This window comes from Trachypithecus francoisi, unplaced genomic scaffold, assembly GCF_009764315.1.
Source record: "Trachypithecus francoisi isolate TF-2019V2 unplaced genomic scaffold, Tfra_2.0 Lachesis_group0, whole genome shotgun sequence".
NCBI lineage: Eukaryota > Metazoa > Chordata > Mammalia > Primates > Cercopithecidae > Trachypithecus > Trachypithecus francoisi.
Genome location: NW_022681453.1, coordinates 129,644,442 through 129,666,514, shown reverse-complemented (window position 1 = coordinate 129,666,514; position 22,073 = coordinate 129,644,442). Strand labels below are relative to the sequence as shown.

General features: G+C 38.0%; 1 pseudogene; it reads left to right on the top strand.

Annotated features, from left to right (window-relative positions):
* Positions 1–3,305: 3,305 nt before the first annotated feature.
* Positions 3,306–3,966, top strand: LOC117077277 (annotated as a pseudogene).
* Positions 3,967–22,073: the final 18,107 nt, after the last annotated feature.

The following is a 22,073-nucleotide window of genomic DNA, read 5'->3' as shown; positions in this document are numbered from 1 at the left end:
CCCTAGCAGAGTTTCTCCATGAGAGCCCTTCCCCTGCAGCAAACTTCTGCCTGGGCATCCAGGCGTTTCCATACATATTCTGAAAGCTAAGTGGAGGTTTCCAAACCCCAGTTCTTAACTTCTGTGCACTCACAGGCTCAACACCATGTGGAAGCTGCCAAGGCTTGGGGCTTGCACCCTCTGAAGCCATGGCCCAAGCTCTACATTTGCCCCTTTCAGCCATGGGTGGAGTAGCTGGGATGCAGGGCACCAAGTTCCTGTGCTGCATGAAGTCCTCTGACATGCCCTGGAGAAATTTTCCCCATTGTCATTGTGATTAACATTCAGTTCCTCATTATTTATGCAAATTTCTGCAGCCAGCTTGAATTTCTCCTCAGAAAACGGGATTTTCTTTTCTATGGCATTGTCAGGCTGCAAAATTTCCAAACTTTTATTCCCTGTTTCCCTTTTAAAACAGAACACCTTTAACAGCACCAAGTCACATCTTGAATGCTTTGCTACTTAGAAATTTCTTCTGCCAGATACCCTAAATCATCTCTCTGAAGTTCAAAGTTCCACAAATCTCTAAGACAGGGGCAAAATGCTGCCAGTCTCTTTGCTAAAACATAACAAGAATCACCTTTGCTCCAGTTCCCAACAAGTTCCTCATTTCCATCTGAGACCAACTCAGCCTGGATTTCATTGTCCATATCATTATCAGTATTTTGGTCAAAGCCATTCAACAAGTCTCTTGGGAGTTCCAAACTTTCCGACACTTTCCTGTCTTCTTCTGAGCCCTCCAAACTGTTCCAACCTCTGCCTGTTACTCAGTTCCAAAGTCGCTTCCACATTTTCAGGTATCTTTTCAACTGCACCCCAATCCTGGTACCATTTTACTGTATTAGTCCATTTTCACACTGCTGATAAAGACATACCTGAAACTGGACAATTTAAAAGAGAAGGAGATTTATTGGACTTACAGTTCCATGTGGCTGGGGAGACCTCACAATCATGCCAGAAAGTGAAAGGCACATCTCACATGCCAGCAGACAAGAGAAGACAGCTTGTGTAGGGAAACTCCCATTTTTATATAACCATCAGATCTCATGAGACTTATTCACTATCATGAGAACAGCATGGGAAAAGACTGCCCCAGTGATTCAATTACCTCCCTCCAGGTCCCTCCCAGAACACATGGGAATTCAGGATGAGATTTGGGTGGCGACACAGCTAAACCATATCAAGGACCATCAAAAACAGAGACAGCAATCTGGACAAACACAAGGATTAGAGAGGCATCTTAAAATCTCTGGCTGGATTAATTGGTGAAAACCTTCTCCATACAAGCTTAGTCTAACAAGATGGAGAGGTAGGTGTCTTATCTAATGTACAGAAACCAACACAGAGAATTAAGTAAAATGAAGAAATAGGGAATGTATTCCAAACTATAGAACAAGATAAATTTTCAAATACTGACCCAAATGTAGTGGAGTTTTGTGACTTACCTGACAGGAAATTGAAAATAATGATCATAAAGATGCTCATAGAGATCAAGATAGCAATACAAGAACAAAGATTTTCAACAAAGTATAAAAAAGTACTAAACAGAAATGAAAGATCTGAAGAACGCTGTAACTGAACTGAGAAATTCAATGGAGGGGTTCAATGGTAGTAGTAGACTAGGTTAAGCAGAAGGAAGGATTGGTGAACTTGAAAACAGATTACTGGACATCATCCAATCTGAGGAGCAGAAAAGAAAAACAAATGAAGAAGAGTGAGGACAGCTTAAATTGACTTATCAAACACCATCAAGAAGAACAACTTATGCATCATTGGTGTGCCAGAAGTAGAAGAAAGAGAGAAAGGAACAGAAATATATTCAAAGAAATAATGGCAGAAAACTTCCTAAGTCTAGAAAATAAATTAGAAAGATAGATTGAAAAACCCTGTAAGGATGCTGAATAAGAGAACTCCAAAGAGATCCACACCATGGCATACCATAGTCAAATTGTCAACAGTTAAAGCCAAAGAGACAGTGCTGAAAGCAGCAAGAATAAAAGCAAATTGTGACATATAGAGGAGCCCCCATAAATCTATCAGTGAACTTCTCAGCACAAACCTTGCAAACCAGAATGGAACTGAATAATATATTCAAAATCCTAAAATAAAAAGACTGCCAGTTAAGAAAACTATATTCAGGCAATCTTGTCTTTCAAAAGCAAAAGAGTGATAAAAACTTCTGAGAGAATTTATTATGCCAGATCTGCACTACAAAAAAATGCTAAAGGAAGTTCTTTAAGTTGAAGGAAGAGGATGCTAATTAGTATCATAAAGTCATATGAAAGTATAAAACTCACTGGTAAAAGTAAGCATGTTGTCAAATGCAAAACACTCTAATACTATAATGGTGGTGGGTAAATTGATTATATCTGTACTATAAAGGTCAAAATGCAACATTATTTTTAAAAGGCTATGATAATTACCTATGGAATATATTATAGAAAGATGTACAGTGTGAAATCAAAAACATAAAACATGGGAAGAAGGGAAGTAGAAGTGGCGAGTTTGTGTATACAATCAAAATCAAGCTGTTCTAAGCATAAATAAATCTGTTATCAGATGTTTTATGTAAGCCTCAGGGAAACCACAAAGCAAAAGCTTATAATAGATACACAAAAGATAAAAAAAAAAAGAACCAAAGGATACCACTATAGAAAGCCATCAAACCACAAGGAAGAAAGCAAGAGAGGGAGAAGTGAACAAAAGATTTACAAAACAACTAGAAAACAATTAACAAATTGAAAAGAATAAGTTCATACCTATCAATAATAAATAGTAATGTACATGGATTAAATTCTCCAGTTAAAAGTGTAGAGTAATTGAATGGAGGCTGGGCGTGGTGGCTAATGCCTGTAATTCCAGCACTTTGGGAGGCCAAGGCAGCAGATCACTTGAGGCCAGGAGTTCGAGACCAGCCTGGCCAACATGGTGAAACCCCATCTCTACTAAAAATACAAAAATCAGCTGGGTGTGGTGGTGGGTGCCTGTAGTCCCAGCTACTTGGGAAGCTGAGGCAGGAGAATCGCTTGAACCCAGGAGGTGGAGGTTGCAGTGAGCTGAGATGGTGCCACTGCACTCCAGCCTGGGCGACAGAGTGTGACTCCGTCTCAAAAAAAAAAAAAAAAAAAAGCGTAGAGTAATTGAAAGGATTAAAAAAAGAAAAAAAGAAAAAAAACACCCAAATATATACTGCTTACAAGAGGCTCTACCTTACCTGTAAGGACACACACAGATTGAAAATGAAGAGAGAGAGAGATCGATCAAAGATGGTGACTATTGAACAGGAAAACACCCCTACTTCTAATCCAGGGACTACAGAAGAGGAGAAAACAGAATCCATTCAAGAGGTTGCTACCCCGGAACACCATATTAAACATCCTCTACAGAACAGATGGGCCCTCTGGTTTTTTTTAAAATGATAAAAGCAAAACTTGGCAAGCAAACCTGTGGCTGATCTCTGAGTTTGATACTGTTGAAGACTTTGGGCTCTGTACAACCATATCCAGTTGTCTCATAATTTAATGGCTGGCTGTGACTACTCACTTTTTAAGGGTGGTATTGAGCCTATGTGGGAACATGAGAAAAACAAACTGGGAGGATGATGGCTAATTACACTGAACAAATAGCAGAGATGAAGTGACCTCGATCGCTTATCGCTTTTGGCTAGAGACACTGCTGTGCCTTATTGGAGAATCTTTTGATGACTACAGTAATGATGTATGTGGTGCTGTTATTAATGTTAGAGCTAAAGGTGATAATATAGCAGTATGGACTACTGAATGTGATAACAGAAAAGCTGTTACACATATAGGGAGGGTATACAAGAAAAGGTTAGGGCTTCCTCCAAAGATAGCGATTGGTTGTCAGTCCCACGCAGACAGAGCTACTAAAAGCCACTCCACCACTAAAAATAGGTTTGTTGTTTAAGTAGACACCTTCTGAGTATTCTCATAGGAGACCGTGTCAAGCAGTCGAGATTTGGGAGCTGAACCAAAGCCTCTTCAAAAAGCAGAGTGGACTGCATTTAAATATGATTTCCATCTAAATGTTGCTAAGATATAAGAGAAGTCTCATTCGCCTTTGTCTTGCACTTGGGTGTTTTTTTGACTAGCGTGTCCGCTATCCCAAAGAATTACAGTACACATCCCCAGAATCCATAAATGTGTTCCTGGCCCACTCTGTAATAGTTCAGTAGAATTACCATTAATTACATATACATTTTACCTATCCACAATATTCAAAAAACAACTTGGCATTTTTTTTTTTTTTTTTTTTTTGATACGGAGTCTCGCTCTGTCGCCCAGGCTGGAGTGCAGTGGCCGGATCTCGGCTCACTGCAAGCTCCACCTCCCGGGTTCACGCCATTTTCCTGCCTCAGCCTCCCGAGTAGCTGGGACTATAGGCGCCCGCCACCTCGCCCGGCTAGTTTTTTGTATTTTTTAGTAGAGACGTGTTAGCCAGGATGGTCTCGATCTCCTGACCTCGTGATCCGCCCGTCTCGGCCTCCCAAAGTGCTGGGATTACAGGCTTGAGCCACCGCGCCCGGCCCAACTTGGCATTTTTATATTTTATACACAAAGAATATACTGTTGATGTTCTATTGTATGCAGGAGCATATTTTGCTGGTTTGAAAGATTATGATGCATATAGTTTTCTAGCAATTTTCTTTGTTTCTTTTTATAGCATTGTCTTTGCTATACTCTTGCTGATGGCTACTAGATTATAACTTATTTGTTTTTCTACTTGATAACATTAGTGATTCTGATTTCAGTTTTTCATTTGTTTTGCTTTTGTTCTTTTCCTCATGTAACATTGGTGAAGGATCCAGGAACATGACACAAAGGTAAAAATAAAAGAAAATGAAGAGACAAAAAAATACATTCTATGCAAATAAAACCCCTCCAAAAAAGGCGGAGTAGCTATACTTACATAAAATGAATTTTAAGTCAAAAATTGTAAAAAGAGATAAAGATGGTCATTATATAATGCTAAAGGGAGCAATTCAGCAAGGTGATATAACAATTGTAAATATCTGTGCATCCAACACTGAACACCTAAATATTTAGAGCAAATATTAATAGATCTAAAGGAAGAGATAGACTGGCAATACAATAATAATAGGGAGCATCACCACCTCACTTACAGCAAACAACATATCATTCAGACAGAAAATAAAAATATAACATTAGAGTGAAATTACACTCTAGACCAAGTGGCCCTGACACTTACAGAATATCTCATCCAATAGCTGCAGAATACGCATTTTTTCATCAGCATGTGGAACATTGTTATGACACAAAATAAAGCTTAGAAAAATTAAAAAAAATTCAAATGATAACAGTTATATTTTCTGATCACAGTAGAGCAAAACTAAACATCAATAACAAAAGGAATTTTGGAAACTATACAAATACATGGAAAGTAAGCAACATGCTTGGAAATGACCAATGGGTCAATCAAAAAATTAATAAAGAAATTTAGAAACATTTTGAAACAAATGAAAATGGAAACAGAATATACAAAAACCTATAGGATACAGCAAAAGTAGTACTAAGAGGGAAGTTTATAGCAATAAACAAATACATAAAAAATAGAAATATTTCAAATAAACAGCCTATGATTTCCATTTCCTCAAGAATGGAAAAGCAAAAACAAATCAAATGAAAAATTATTAGAAGAAAAGAAACATGAAGATCAGAGCAGAAGTAAATGAAATTGAGATAAAAATACAAAAGATAAATGAACTCAATAGTTATTTTTTGAAAAGATAAGCAAAATCACTAAACCTTTAGCTAGAAAGTGAGAATAATGGAGAGAAGATTCAAATGAATAAAATCAGATGATAAAAGAGACATTACAACTGATGCCACAGAAATATAAAGGATAATTAGAGACGATTACAAACAACTATATAGCAACAAGTTGGAAAACCTAGAAGAAATGAATCACTTTCTGGACACATACAACCTACCAAGATAGAATCATGAAGAAATAGAAAAATTGAGCAGGTAAATAACAAGTAACAAGATTGAATCAGTAATAAAACATCTTTTAACAAAGAGAAATCCAGGACTAAATGGCTTCACTGCTAAATTCTACTAAACTTTTAGAAAACTAATTCCAATTCTTCTCAAGTTATTCCAAAAAATCGAAGGAGAGAGAATTCTTCAAAACTTATTCTGGGAGGCCAGTGTTACCCTGATAACAAAACCAGACAAGGACACAACAACCGCAAAACAACAACAACAAAAAATCTATAGGCCAATATCTCTGGCGAACACCGATGTAAAAATCTTTAACAGAATACTAGCAAACCAAATCCAACAGCACATGAAAAAGATTATACACTATGATCAAGGGGGTTTTACCCCAAGTATGCAAGGCTGGTTTAACATATGCAAATCAATAGATGTGATACATCACTTCAACAGAATGAAGGACAAAAGCTATATGATAATCTCGACAGATGCAAAGAAAGAATTTGATAAAATTCATTATTGTGTCACAATAAAAAGTCTCAAATTAGTTATAGAAGGAACATATCTCAAAACAATACATGACATATATAATAAATCCATATATAACATCATACCAAATGGGAAAAAAAGCCTTTTCTCTAAGATCTGGAACAAGACAAGAATGCACACTTTTACCACTTTTATTCAACATGGTGGTGGTGGAAGTTCTAGCCAGAGCAGTTAGGCACGAGCAAGAAATAAAGGGCATCCAAATTGGAAAGGAGGAAGTCAAATTGTCTTGTTTGCAAATGCCATAATTTAATATTTAGAAAAGCCTAAAAATTCACCAAAAACTCTTACAACTAATAAACAAATTCAGTAAAGATCCAAGATACAAAATCAGGATGCAAAAATCAACAGCGTTTCAACACAGCAATGGCAAACAATCTGAAAAGGAAATCGGGAAAGCAATTCCATTTACAATAGCTACCAAACAAACAAAATTTCTAGGAATAAATTTAACTGAAGAGATGAAAATCTCTACAATTAAAAACTATAAAACACTTATTAAAAATTAAAGAGAACATGCAAAAAATGGAAAGATATTTCATGTTTATGGGTCAGAACAATTAATATTGTTAAAATGCCTATACTGTACAGATTCGCTGCAATCCCTATCAAAATTCCAATGACATTCTTTACAGAAAACAATTCTAAAATTTGTAAGGAACCACAAATGACCCTGAATAGCCAAAGCTATTCTGAACAAAAAGAGCAAAGCTGGAGACAGCACACTACCTGACTTCAAAATATATTACAAAGCTATAGTAACCAAAATCGCATAGTACTGGAATAAGAACAGACACACACACCAGTGGAACAGAATAGAGGATCCAGAAATAAATCTATGCATTGACAGCCAACTGATTTTTGACAAATGTACCAAAATCACTCACTGTGGAAAAGATGGTCTCTTCAATAAATAATGCTAGGAAAACTGGATATCCATAAGCAGTAGCACAAAAGTAGACCCCTGCCTTTCACCACATACAAAATTAGACTAGAATTGATCTTACATGTAAGACCTGAAACTATGGAGCTATTAGAAGAGAACATTGGGGAAATGCTTCAGAACATAGGTCTGGGCAAATATTTTTTTAGTAAGATGATAAAAGCCCACAAAAGCAAAAATAGACAAATGAGATTACATCAAGCTAAAAAGCTTCTGCACAGCAAAGGAAACGACAGGGCAAAGAGCCAATATACAGAATAGGAGAAAATATTTGCCAACTATCCATCTGACAAAGGATTAATATTTAAAATATATAAGAAACTTAACAACCAACAATCAACAGCCAACAACCCAACAGCAAAAAATTCAAATAGTCCTGTTAAAAATTTGCGTGTAATCTGAATAGACATTTATCAAAAGAAGACATACAGTGGCCAATAGGTATGTGAAAAAATAGTTGACATCACCGATCATCAGAGCAATGCAAATCAAAACCACAATAATCTATTATCTCATTCCAGTTAAAATGGCTGTTATCAAAAAGACAGAAAATAACAAATGCTGGTGAGGATGAAGAGAAAGGCAAACTCTTATACACTGATGGACGGGAATGTAAATTAGTACAGCCATTAAAAAAACAGTGAGGAAATTCCTCAAAAAAACCCTAAAAATAGAAATACCATATCATTCAGTAATCCCACTACTGGGTATATCCAAATGATAGGAAATCAGTATATTGAAGAGATAGAAGAGATAGCTACACTCCTAAGTTTACTGCAGTATTATATCCCAGCTAAGATATGGAATCAACATAAGTGCCTATCAACAAATAAATGGATAAAGAAAAGGTGGTATGTGTGTGTGTATATATATATATGCAATGGAATATGATTTAGCCATAAAAAAAGAATGAAATTCTCTCATTTGCAGTTGTGGCAACATAGATGAACCTGGAGGATATTATGTTAAGTGAAAAAAGCCAGGCACAGAAAGAAAAATACCATATGTGCTCACTTATATGTGGGAGCTAAAAAAAACTGATCTTATAGATGTAGAGACTGGAATAATAGTTACTAGAGGCTGGGAAGGGAGGAGGAGTAAGGAGAGGTTTGTTAAGAGGTACAAAATTACAGTTAGATGGAAGAAATAAGTTCTAGTGTTCTATATATAGCACAGTGGGGTGACTATAGTTAACAATAATTTGTTGTATATTTCAAAATAGCGAGAAGAGAGAAATTTGAACTTTCTCAACACACAGAAATGATAAACGTTTGAAGTAATGGATATCTTAATTATTCTGATTTGATCACTAAACATTGTATACATATATTGAATTATTACATGTACTCCATAAATGTGTACAATTATTATGTATCAATTAAAAATAAATTTTTAAAACCCCAAAACCGTAGTCATGATTATCTGTTATGCCAATTATATATTGCTTCCTAGTAAAACCACCACACAGTGTAATGGCTCACAAAAACATTATATCATTATCGCTCATATTTCTGTGGGTTGATTGTGCCCAGCTGGATGGTTCTTGCTTGGGGTCTTTCATGTAGTTACAGTCAGAGATCAACTAGAGTCTCTGAAGTATTGACTGAGCTGTATGTACAAGATAATTCATTCAAACATCTAGTAGTGAGGGTGACCGCTGGACAGAGCACCCATGTGTGACCTCTTCACGTGCCTTGAGCTTCCTCAGTTTATAGCAGCCTCAGGGAAGTCAGGCTTTTTGTTGGTAGTGGTATATAAAAGGAAAACTCCCAACTGTTTTCTCCTGTTATACTATCAACATAGAATATCTCTGGTCACCAAAATGTGGGAGTTTTCCTAAACCAAGCAGTTATCCCGTGGACACCAACTGAGTGCCCTAGGACTCAACTCAGTTTTGAAACCATCTACCTGGAGATAACATTAGATCCCATAGGTTAATGGCTCAGTCTCACAAGACTGCCCCCTACTTCAGATGCCAATCATAAGTAGTAGGTTCCCAGGTTACCCATAGCTTCTATCTGCCGTGGTTGCAAACTGGAGTTTTCCACAACCCCCTTCTTGGGTTTGAACATTTGCTAGAGTGACTCACAGAACTCAGGAAAGTGGTTTACTTACATTTACTGATTTGTTATAAAGAATACACCAAAAGATACAGATTAACAGGCAGATGAAAGAAATGCACAGGGCAAGGTATTTAGAGAGGGGTGAGGAATTTCCATGCACTCTCTGAGTGCACCTTCCTCCCAGGACCTCCATATGTTCAGCCTCCTGGAAGCTCTCTGATTGCTAAAGTTCTGGGATTTTTATGGAGGCTACATTATGTAGGCATAATTGACTGTTAACTCAATCTTCAGCCCCCCTCCCCATCCTAGATAATGAGGTGTGGGGCTGAAAGTTCAAGCTTCTCATCATGGGTTAGTCTGCATTAACCATGGGTTAGCACATTCAGGAGCCCACCAAGAGGCACCAAAAAAATGCTCCTAGCACCCACAAAATTCCAAGAGATTAGAAATTCTGTGTCAAGAACTGGGGTCAAAGACCAAATATTAGAACGAATGCATCCCTTAGCACCCTGATTACTCAGGAAAGTACAAGGGTTTAGAAGCTCGTGCCAGAGTGACCGGCGTCAGAGACCAAATATGTATGTCATCTTATATCACAATGCACAGGGCTCCAAGGGAGCAAGGCAGAAGCTACCAATCCTCTGAAAGCCTAGCCTTGAAGCTGGCCTAACTTTGCCTTTACTCTACTCTGTTGGTCAAATAAGTGACTAAGGTCAGCCCAGATTCAAGGGGAGGGGAAATAGACTCCACTTCTCAATGAAATGAGTAGCAAAAACTTTGTACTTATCTTTAATTTTCTGCACTTCCTCTCAAAAGATACCACTATGTAGGACACCAGCATGATTTCTGGGCCCCCATGAATCAACAGAAACACTGTTAGAAGACCATTGTATGTGCGGAGTTGAAAAGAGAGTAAAGTTAGGTATGGTAGCATGAGCCTGTAGTCCCAGCTACGCAGAAGTCTGAGGTGGGAGAATCACTTGGGGCCAGGAGTTCAGGGCTGCAGCACACTGTGACTGTGCCTATGAGTAGCTAGTGCACTCCAGCCTGGAAAACATAGTGAGACCCTGTCTGTAAAAATAAGTAAGTAATAAAAATAAAAAAGAGTAAAAATTATAATCTTTGTCATTAGGAGGCTTAACACTTAATTAACCTGGAAGGAAGATAAACACTATTTAGAATGAAATATCTTACTCTGCTTCCACATTTTAGATCAGGAGCATTAGTTAAGGCACCAGATATCTCAAAGACCACTGGATTTTTTTTTTTTTAAGGCTTATTACATTACAAAATTTAGTAGAAATTTTGAGACGGAAAAGAAGACCTGGTTAGGTCCAATTAGGAGAAATTTAGCCAGAATGGCTAAATTGCTTTGCATTAAGATATTAATGGTAATTGTGGATTTTGGGTAGCAGCAGGCAGGTACTATAACTAAGAAAAAAAGAAAGAAAGAAAGAAAATAACTCAGAAAAGAATTATTGGCATGATGGAAGCAGACAAGTGTCTTGAGGAACTGAGAAGTAATCCTAAAATTTGCTTAGGATGACATAATAACATACTTATTATCGAGTAAATAAGTTTTAACTCCCCTCAATGCAAAATTAAATACACAGTGTTTATAAAATCCAAACTCATAGTATTGACATTCTTGCATAAAAAATCTGTGCTGGTTATTAATTCAAGCATTTATAGTTTGTTTTAAGAAAATTTGGCATCTTAGAGTAAATGACAGACTTATGATTCAACTTTTAAATGTGAAATTAAGTAATTGGCTTAGATTTGAGATTTTTAAGTTAAGTTTATTTGTCATATTTATATGATTTATTTAAACATTTTGGAAAAGCTTATTGAGTCAAAAAAGCTATAATTAAAGGAAAATTGGATATATTGAATTAGTAAATATAATTAAGAATATTTTAAGGTATTTAATCAATTCTGTAGGTAGGACAAAATATTAATTTAAGGCCCTTAAAATGTTTGCTAAAATATATTAGGCTTATAAGTTTTATGTGGTAAATGTAAAAACTTAAGGAAGTTTTAATTTTGTAACCATAGTGAATTGAAGATTAATTTTTAAACCAAAGTAAACCACTGAAGAGTAGTAGCTGTGCACAAAAACTACTCTCAAGTACATTAAAAGAACTCAAGTTAATGATATTCATTCTTAGAGTAGAAAATGCTGATATATGGAATATCCACTTATCAATAGGCTGGTTTTCAGATATTTTGAATTGTGATGTCTGAGTAGGAGCCAAATTGATTGGCCTTTTACACATCATTTGACTGCTCTCTCCTGTTCTTTTGATTCTTCGATAATTCCCTGGATGATGACATTTTCCCAAGTAATGAGTGGCCCTGCTGAATATGTCAACTTTTGTAAATTAGGCTTTCCAATACCCATGGGCAAAACATTACACTCTTGTTTGCTCCCTTCTCAGAAGTAGCTGAACAGACTGAGTTTAAAGCTTATCTGAACGAGGAACAAAGCCTGGAAAGTTTTACGGTAAAGGGATGTGTTCAAAAACTTGGGAACTAGTGAAGATAAGGGATTATAATAAAAGTCTGCATATAACCTTAACTACAGTGTTCACTAAGAAAATCATTATAGCAACATAGGTTGGTGTGTTTATAGCTATTTTTTTTAAAAAAACAAAAGATTATAAAAGAAAGGAGAAGGGGAAGTGGATGAGACATTCCTGTGATTGTAAAGCCTAAAACAGTAGACTTCAAAGCTTCTGAAGAAACCATTCTTGTAATCCACTGCTTAATTCTCCCTAAGTAGCAACTGGCAAGGTAGATCGGAATGGCTTAAATATTTACTAGGGATTCCCAGTAGGAAACTTAAGCAGATGAAATGACCATTGAAATAAATGGGAGTAAAGCTTTTATTTTCCCCACTATTTTTGGTAAAAAAAAAAAAAAATTCTTGTTTTGAAGAGTTAACAAAAATTCTTATGAATATTGATCAAATATTTGCAGGCCCCACTTTAGATAAAATGATCAGTGACATAAGTGGGAGTAACTTTTATTTTCCCACTATTTTTAGTAAACAAAATCCTTGTTTTGAAGAGTTAACAAAAATTCTTAAGAATACTGATCAAATATTTGCAGGCCCCACTGTGCGCAGGATTCTGCCTAGAGTTTCAGGGACAGAGTGAGATGAATGGTATTACAGTTAGAAGCAGCTGGTACTCAGTTGGTCTGTTCCTTCCTCAGCTCTTTGCAGCTACAGCCTTGGTCTAACCTACTTGTTTAGCTCTTCTTAACAAGGACAGGGAGGATCTTTGGAGCTTGCTGTTGTTGACTTGGTATGAGGCACAAACTAAGCTCCATAGAAGTCTTCTGCCTCTGTTGTGTGGACTGAGCCATACAATCAGCATGGATTTTTCTTCCTGTTGGAGCCTTTCACGGGACTGAACCCCAGCCTGCTAATCTGGGGGCTATTGCTCTGCTCAGCTATTTCCGGCTTCTTCTCCATGAGTCCTGTCTCTCTTACTTTGGCCTCAGATAGTGGACAGGGAGGGGTTGAGGAGAGAGAAGAGGGTATGCATGCTGGGACTATAAGGCTGTAGCCAGCCCAACTTTAGACTAACGCACAGCCTGACACTTTTTTGTTTCAGCCCACACGCATCCCGCACTTGTGAACACCACTGTCTGCTGGGGCCTCAGGTGGCCCTGTCCAACCCTCTCTATCCCTGTACTATCCTATCCTTAGCTGTCTTTCTCTTTCCTGTGCCACACAGGCATGGTTTCTTTTCTCATTAGTTAACATTCCTGGGAGTTTTGCCTGATTTGGCTAATACCATGCTAGGCTTGGGAAACTATTTGTGACCAAAAAATATTTAACTAAAAATATTTATTTTTATTTGCTTTTGAATATTTTCAAATATTGAAAAATAATTTTTAAAAATAAAAAATAATTTTACTTACTTTTAAATAGCATTTTGTAATTTTGTACTGTTCCATTACATACTCCTAATTTTTAGATCATATAAATGATGGCTACCTGGTTCTTCGAAATTCAAATTTTCATAGAGATAAAACACAGTGAGGAGGGTTTGCAGCAACTGAATTTACCCAATAGGATTTCACTTATATTTATAAAGATATTAAATATTATACAGCTATGTAATCACTGGTGTTTAATAAGCCAGTATGTAACCCAGTATATAATACTTGAGGGAAGTGAGCAACTTTTAGAAGTTACATCAATTTGATAAAAATACATTATTCTAATAAGCATGTTACAGAAAGTAAACTATAAAAAGCCAGGATAAATATGAAAAAATAATCAAACGTGCTAGTAATCCAACAAATATAAATCCTAAAAATGAGATATTTTAAATCTATCAGATTGGCAAAGATATGAAATAATGCAAGGAAGTCAATTATAAACTGCCTATATATACGCTTGTACAACATTTCTGAAGAGTGATTTGGCAACAGATATTAGGAACCTTAAAATATGGATATTCTGGCCAGGCACGGTGCCTCACGCCTGTAATCCCGGCACTCTGGGAGGCCGAGGCGAGTGAATCGTCTGACGTCGGGTATTGGAGACCAGCCTGGCCAACAGGGTGAAAACCCGTCTCTATTAAAAATAATACAAAAAAGTTAGCAGGGCGTGGCCGTGCGTGTCTGTAATCCCAGTTACTCGGAAGACTGAGACATGAGAATCCTTGAACCGAGGAGGCGGAGGTTGCAGTGAGCCGAGATTGCGCCATTATACTGTAGCCTGGGCAACAGAGTGAGACTCTGGTGGCTCACGCCTGTAATCCCAGCACTCTGGAAGGCCGAGGTGGGCAGATCACGAGGTCAAGAGCTCGGGACCATCCTGGCCAACATAGTGAAACCCCGTCTCTACTAAAAATACCAAAATTAGCCTGGCGTGCTGGCGTGTACCTGTAGTCCAGCTACTCTGGAGGCTGAGGCAGGAAAATCGCTTGAACCCGGGAGACAGAGCTTGCAGTGAGCCAAGATCTCACCACCGCACTCTAGCCTGGTGACAGAGTGAGACTCTGTCTAAAAAAAAAAAAAAAAAAAAGGCGTATCCAACAATTCTACTTCTAGGAATTCATTCTAAGAAATTGTTAAGTATGCATATAAAGGATGTTCACTGTAACATTCTGTATAACGTTAAAAAAAAGTGAGCAACATAAATGGCCCAAAATAGCTTAATTAAATAAATGATAATACAGTCATTATAAAGGATATTGTAGGAAAACAGCTAATGACATAGGTTGATTTTATGATATATTTTGAATAAAAAAGTCCCAAAACATTATGTCCCATATTATTATATTTTAATTATATGTGCATGATATATTCATGAATTAAACACCAGAAGTATATAGGCCAACATATTAATAATGACTGTCACTGAGTGGTTTGATTATAGGATGTTTAATCCTTCTTTTCACTTATTTTTGTACTCTAAATCTTCCCATTGCCTTTGTAAATAATAAAGTTTAAAAATCAATAAAAATAGAGAAAAAAGGAATTATACTAATGATTACCTGTGTGATTTAAGGCAAAAGTTCTGAAAATTTTTGGTCTCAGGACCCTTTTACACTAGTAAAAATTAAGGATTCCAAAGAGGTTTTATTTATGTAGGTTCCATATATTTATATTTACAGTACTAGAAATTTAAAGTAAGAAATTTATAAAATGTTTGTTTACTAATTCATTAAAAATAGTAATAAACTAATTGCATGTAAAATTTTTTATTTTATTTCATTTTATATTTTTTGAGGAGTCTTGCTCTGTCGCCCAGGCTGGAGTGCAGTGCCACAGTCTCGGCTCACTGCAACCTCCACCTTCCGGGTCCAAGCGGTTCTCCTGCCTCAGCTTCCCTAGAAGTGCATGTAACATATTTTTGTAAAAAGTAACTATACTTTTCTAAAACAAAAACATTTAGTCAGAAGGGTTACATTGTTCTACATTTTTGCAAATCTCTTTAATGCCTGACTTCACAGAAAGAAGCTAGATTCTCATATCTGCCCCTGCATTCACTCTCCTGTGGCATTATATACCATGCAGCCTCTGGAAAACTTCACTGTGCATTCATGCCAGAATGAGAATAAAAAGGCAAGTCATTTTTTATTGTTATGAACATATTATTATTTTGAAAATAATATCTATACGAAAATTGTTTTGACTTCGTGGACCTCCTGAGAGGGTTTCAGAACCTTTGGGGATCACCAGACAGCAGCTTTAAGAATGGCCTGTTTAAGGTATTGCAGCTAGGTGGTATGAAGAAATTAATCATAATAAAAAGAGTACACTATCAAATATTCGCTGTGTGCCAAGAACTATGCTGAGAGTTTTAAGTATGTGATTTTGTTTAATCCTGTCCACAATCGTAAGAGCTAATTACCGTGATTACCCCCATTTTGTAAATGAGGAAGCTGAGGCAGAAAGAAGTCAAGCAACTTAATGACACTCTCCAGGGTGTTTGTCCCCACTGCTGGTTCTTTAGACCACGCCCTACCTACAGTTCTTCTCTGTTCTCATCTCACGCCATCCTGCAAAAAGATGGCCACATGCTGGACAGCTCTGTATGCTGCCCCACTGCCGTGCTTTACAGTATCTGGCTGTGCATGCAGGAGGGCTTATTTATCAGAAAGAACCCGATCTCATATGCCATAGAACATGAGAAGGCAACATTTGGAGGATGTTGGAAAACATACTTTTAGAATTTAATGCATTGTCACCTTTTAGATCATAAGATCAGTCTCAGATGGGTGCACAAGAATCTCTCTTCTCTTGGCCTCCCTGCTGTCTGCTTTCCTTTTAGCCTCCACCCCTCCTGTTGCTTCCCAGTATCCTGGTTGCAGGCATCCTGCTCCTGCTCTTGTGTTAGGCAACGCCAGTGAGAACTGTTCACGCTACAGAATTTATGCATAGTGGAGAACAGAAGTGAGCTATTAAGTTTTTCAGAATGGAGCACCCACCAGAAAAGCAAACCTCTTGCTTGCTAATTTTAAACCACTTTCCTAAAAGCACGAGCCTAATGTGTTTCAAAAGCAAAATTTACTTTAAAATTAACAAAGTTCAAAAGACTATTTTAATATTTGAAATAATTCTTGCCTGCTATGGTTTATCTGTCATCTGTATTTCCAAGAAACTTTACTTTTAAATCATCTTTTAAAAATATGCAGTTATTGCTCCTTTTTATGACTGAGAGTATATGGAAAAGTTGGCGATACATCTGCAAAACCTTTCCTGTGCCTATAATAAAACATATGGTTTAGACCTCTGTTCTCTCCCCCTCTACCTCTAGTTTTAGTCACCTAGAAATAAGCTTCTCTATTTGTCCAAATTACCAAGTAATTACCTTCTCTGTTCTCCTCTAAAGCCTGATTTAGTTACAATATATTTATATCAGTTTTTTTTTCTGAGGATATTAACCTTAGACTTTAGGAAGAATGCTTCTAATCTTCCCCTGCTTATACACACATGCTTTAGGAGGGCAAGAAAAGTGTTTTATTCAGATTCATAACACTTGTGCCTAGAGGGACCTGGCATGTAGTAATATACTCAATAAAAACATGTTGAGTTGACCCTAATCAAAATAATTCTTAAAATTCCTTTCTTCTTTTCTTCCTTCCTTCTTTCCTTCCTTTCATCATGCAATAAACATTTATTGAATTCCTCTTATGAGCCAGACACCATGTTAAGTAAGTCCCAAGTTTGTAGATATTATCAACTCTGACCTCAAGAAGCATAGAATGAGCAAAACCATCCAGTCGGAAATGTAGGTAGTGTTCCCACCTTTCGGGTTTTCAAGACAATTTGGGGAGGTTTTATTAAGGTTATATCCTGAGCACGCATCTCTCTTGTTGCCAAAAAACAAAAAACAACAACAACAACAACAACAACAAAACATGCCACAGAGAGAAACAGTATTTCAGACTGAAACGTCAGTAACTATGCTGATTTATTTTTATTATCAAGAAAATGGTAATAGCAGACCATAAATCTTGAGGATTCCTCAACATTAAAACAAACAACAACAACAAAAAACCAGCCCACCAAACAAAATGACTATATAGGATAAAATTATGGGAGAAATAACCTGTAGAAGATATGGCCCAAAACTTGAACAAAAGAGTAGAGGCATATGTTGGAGATATTGTGGGTTTAGTTCCAGACCATTGCAATAAAACAAATACCACAGTAAAGTCAGTCACACACATTTTTTTGGTTTCTCAGCACATATAAAATTTACTTTTCCATTGCACTATAGTCTATTAAGTGTGCAATAGCATTATGTCTAAAAAAAGTACATACCTTAATTTACAAAGACCCTATTGCTAGAAAAAAAAAGCTAACGATTGTCTGAGCCTTCAGTGAATCATAATCTTTTACTGCTGGCCTAGCTTTCAACCTCTCTCACCTTTTGACATGTCTACCTCACAGTTTTTGATTTAAAGTGAGAGATGTGCAACTCTTTCTTCACATGAAGACATAGAGGACATTGACCTAATTTCAATTTTGTTTTCTCTCAAGGAATTGGGAGGGCCAAGAAAAGGGAGAGATGGGGGAACCATTAGTTGATGGAGCTGTCAAAATGCATACAACATTTACCTATTAAGTTCACTGTCTTATAAAAGCATGGTTCGTGTCACTCCAAAACAACTACAGTAGTAACGTCAGAGATCACTGATAACAGATCTACATACTAGACATGATAATGAAAACATCTGAAATATTGCAAGGATTACCAAAAGTGACATAGATACGAAGTGAGTACATACTCTTGGAAAAATGGTGCCAATATATTTGCTCGATGCAGGGTTGCCACGAACTTTCAATTTATAAAAAAATGCAGTGTCCGTGAAGCACAATAAAGCAAAACATACTAAAAAGAAGTACGTCTGGACTTATCCCTAGGTAGAAACAATTCCAGGGAAGCCGAAGCTCAGAGTCAGTGGTTACAAGGAGAAGGAAAGGTCTGCAGACACACGTCAGAATGTGTAATTGGCAGCCCCACTGTTGTGACAGGGCAGTCCCTGCCTCTTGTCTCTCCAACCTATGTATGCTAAAGTAGGCAGCAGCTGAACTGGCCCACAGGCTAAGGTGAGGGGGCTCTGGGGCCAGAGGGGCAGAATATTGCCCAAGGCATTTACTTCTCTCCCCCTAGGAAGGATGTGGAGACTCTATACCAAGACATAAAATATAACCTGACAGTACATTCTATCTTTCCTCCATAATCCCTGAGGCTGGTTTAGAGTAAACACAGAAAACAGATAAACAGGAATTTTTAAAGATTAGCCCACATTCTTGGAGTAAGAGAACAAACAGAATAATAATTTAAAATAAGGACAACTAATATTAGAGAGTTCCAAAGAATTATTGCATCTACCAAGAATAAATAATGAGAGATTTTGGAGATTAAATATTTGTTACACAAGATCAATATCCTCAATATATGAAGGATTCTTATAAATCAATAAAAAGGCCAATAATATAATAGAAAAGTAGGTAAAAGCAAGGAGATATAAGGGATTCCTAAATATTTGAAAATATACCCAACTTCATTCATACTATGAAAAATGCAAACTAAAAGTACAATTAGATAACACTTTTCATCTATAAGATTAAAAAGTTTGGGCCGGGCGTGGTGGCTCAAGCCTGTAATCCCAGCACTTTGGCAGGCCGAGACGGGCGGATCATGAGGTCAGGAGATTGAGACGATCCTGGCTAACACGGTGAAACCCCATCTCTACTAGAAAAAAATACAAAAAACTAGCCGGGCGAAGTGGCGGGCGCCTGTAGTCCCAGCTACTCAGGAGGCTGAGGCAGGAGAATGGTCTAAACCCAGGAGGCGGAGCTTGCAGTGAGCTGAGATCTGGCCAGTGCACTTCAGCTTGGGTGACAGAGCAAGACTCCATCTCAAAAAATAAATAAATAAATAAATAAATAATAAATAATAAATAAATAAAAAATAAAAAAAAGGGAGGGCAGAGCAAGATGGCCAAATAGGAACAGCTCCAGTCTCCAACTTCCAGTGCGAGCGACACAGAAGACTGGTGACTTCTGCATTTCAACTGAGGTACTGGGGTCATTTCACTAGGGAGTGCCGGACAATCGGTGCTGGTCAGCTGCTGCAGCCTGACCAGCGAGAGCTGAAGCAGGCAAGGCATCGCCTCACTTGGGAAGCACAACGGGGAAGGGAATCCCTTTTCCTAGCCAGGGGAACTGAGACACACAACACCTGGAAAATCGGGTGACTCCCACCCCAATACTGCACTTTAAGCAAACGGGCACACCAGGAGAATATATCCCACACCTGGCCGGGAGGGTCCCACGCCCACGGAGCCTCCCTCATTGCTAACACAGCAGTCTGCAATCTAACCTCAAGGCAGCAGCGAGGCTGGGGGAGGGGCGCCTACCATTGCTGAGGCTTAAGTAGGTAAACAAAGCTGCTGGGAAGCTCAAACTGGGTGGAGCTCACAGCAGCTCAAGGAAACCTGCCTGTCTCTGTAGACTCCACCTCTGGGGACAGGGCACAGTTAACAACAACAACAACAAAAGCAGCAGGAATCTCTGCAGACACAAACGACTCTGTCTGACAGCTTTGAAGAGAGCAGTGGATCTCCCAACACGGAGGTTGACATCTGAGAACGGACAGACTGCCTGCTCAAGTGGGTCCCTGACCCCTGAGTAGCCTAACTGGGAGACATCCCCCACTAGGGGCAGTCTGACACCCCACACCTCACAGGGTGGAGTACACCCCTGAGAGGAAGCTTCCAAAGTAAGAATCAGACAGGTACACTCACTGTTCAGCAATATTCTATCTTCTGCAACCTCTGCTGCTGATACCCAGGCAAACAGGGTCTGGAGTGGACCTCAAGCAATCTCCAACAGACCTACAGCTGAGGGTCCTGACTATTAGAAGGAAAACTATCAAACAGGAAGGACACCTATAGCAAAACCCCAACAGTACATCACCATCATCAAAGACCAGAGGCAGATAAAACCACAAAGATGGGGAAAAAGCAGGACCGAAAAGCTGGAAATTCAAAAAATAAGAGCGCATCTCCCCCTGAAAAGGAGTGCAGCCCATCGCCAGCAACAGATCAAAGGTGGTCAGAGAATGACTTTGAAGAGATGAGAGAAGAAGGTTTAAGTCCACCAAACTTCTCAGAGCTAAAGGAGGAATTACATATCCAGCGCAAAGAAACTAAAAATCTTGAAAAAAGAGTGGAAGAATTGACAGCTAGACTAATTAATGCAGAGAAGGTCATAAACGAAATGACAGAGATGAAAACCATGACACGAGAAATACGTGACAAATGCACAAGCTTCAGTAACTGACTCGATCAACTGGAAGAAAGAGTATCAGCGATTGAGGATCAAATGAATGAAATGAAGCGAGAAGAGAAACCAAAAGAAAAAAGAAGAAAAAGAAAGAACAAAGCCTGCAAGAAGTATGGGATTATGTAAAAAGACCAAATCTACGTCTGATTGTGGTGCCTGAAAGTGAGGGAGAAAATGGAACCAAGTTGGAAAACACTCTTCAGGATCACCCAGGAGAACTTCCCCAACCTAGTAGGGCAGGCCAACATTCAAATTCAGGAAATACAGAGAACACCACAAAGATATTCCTCGAGAAGAGCAACTCCAAGGCACGTAATTGCCAGATTCACCAAAGTTGAAATGAAGGAAAGAATCTTAAGGGCAGCCACAGAGAAAGGTCAGGTTGCCCACAAAGGGAAGCCCATCAGACTAACAGCAGATCTCTCGGCAGAAACTCTACAAGCCAGAAGAGAGTGGGGGCCAATATTCAACATTCTTAAAGAGAAGAATTTTAAACCCAGAATTTCATATCCAGCCAAACTAAGTTTCATCAGTGAAGGAGAAATAAAATCCTTGACAGATAAGCAAATGCTTAGAGATTTTGTCACCACCAGGCCTGCCTTACAAGAGACCCTGAAGGAAGCCCTAAACATGGGAAGGAACAACCGGTACCAGCCATTGCAAAACCATGCCAAAATGTAAAGACCATCAAGGCTAAGAAGAAACTGCATCAACTAACGAGCAAAATAACCAGTTAATATCATAATGGCAGGATCAAGTTCACACATAACAATATTAACCTTAAATGTAAATGGACTAAATGCTCCAATTAAAAGACACAGACTGGCAAACTGGATTAAGAGTCAAGACCCATCAGTCTGCTGTATTCAGGAGACCCATCTCAGAGACATACATAGGCTGAAAATAAAGGGATGGAGGAAGATCTACCAAGCAAATGGAGAACAAAAAAAAGCAGGGGTTGCAATCCTAGTCTCTGATAAAACAGACTTTAAACCGTCAAAGATCAAAAGAGACAAAGAAGGCCATTACATAATGGTAAAGGGATCAATTCAACAGGAAGAGCTAACTATCCTAAATATCTATGCACCCAATACAGGAGCACCCAGATTCATAAAGCAAGTCCTTAGAGACTTACAAAGAGACTTAGACTCCCATACAATAATCATGGGAGACTTC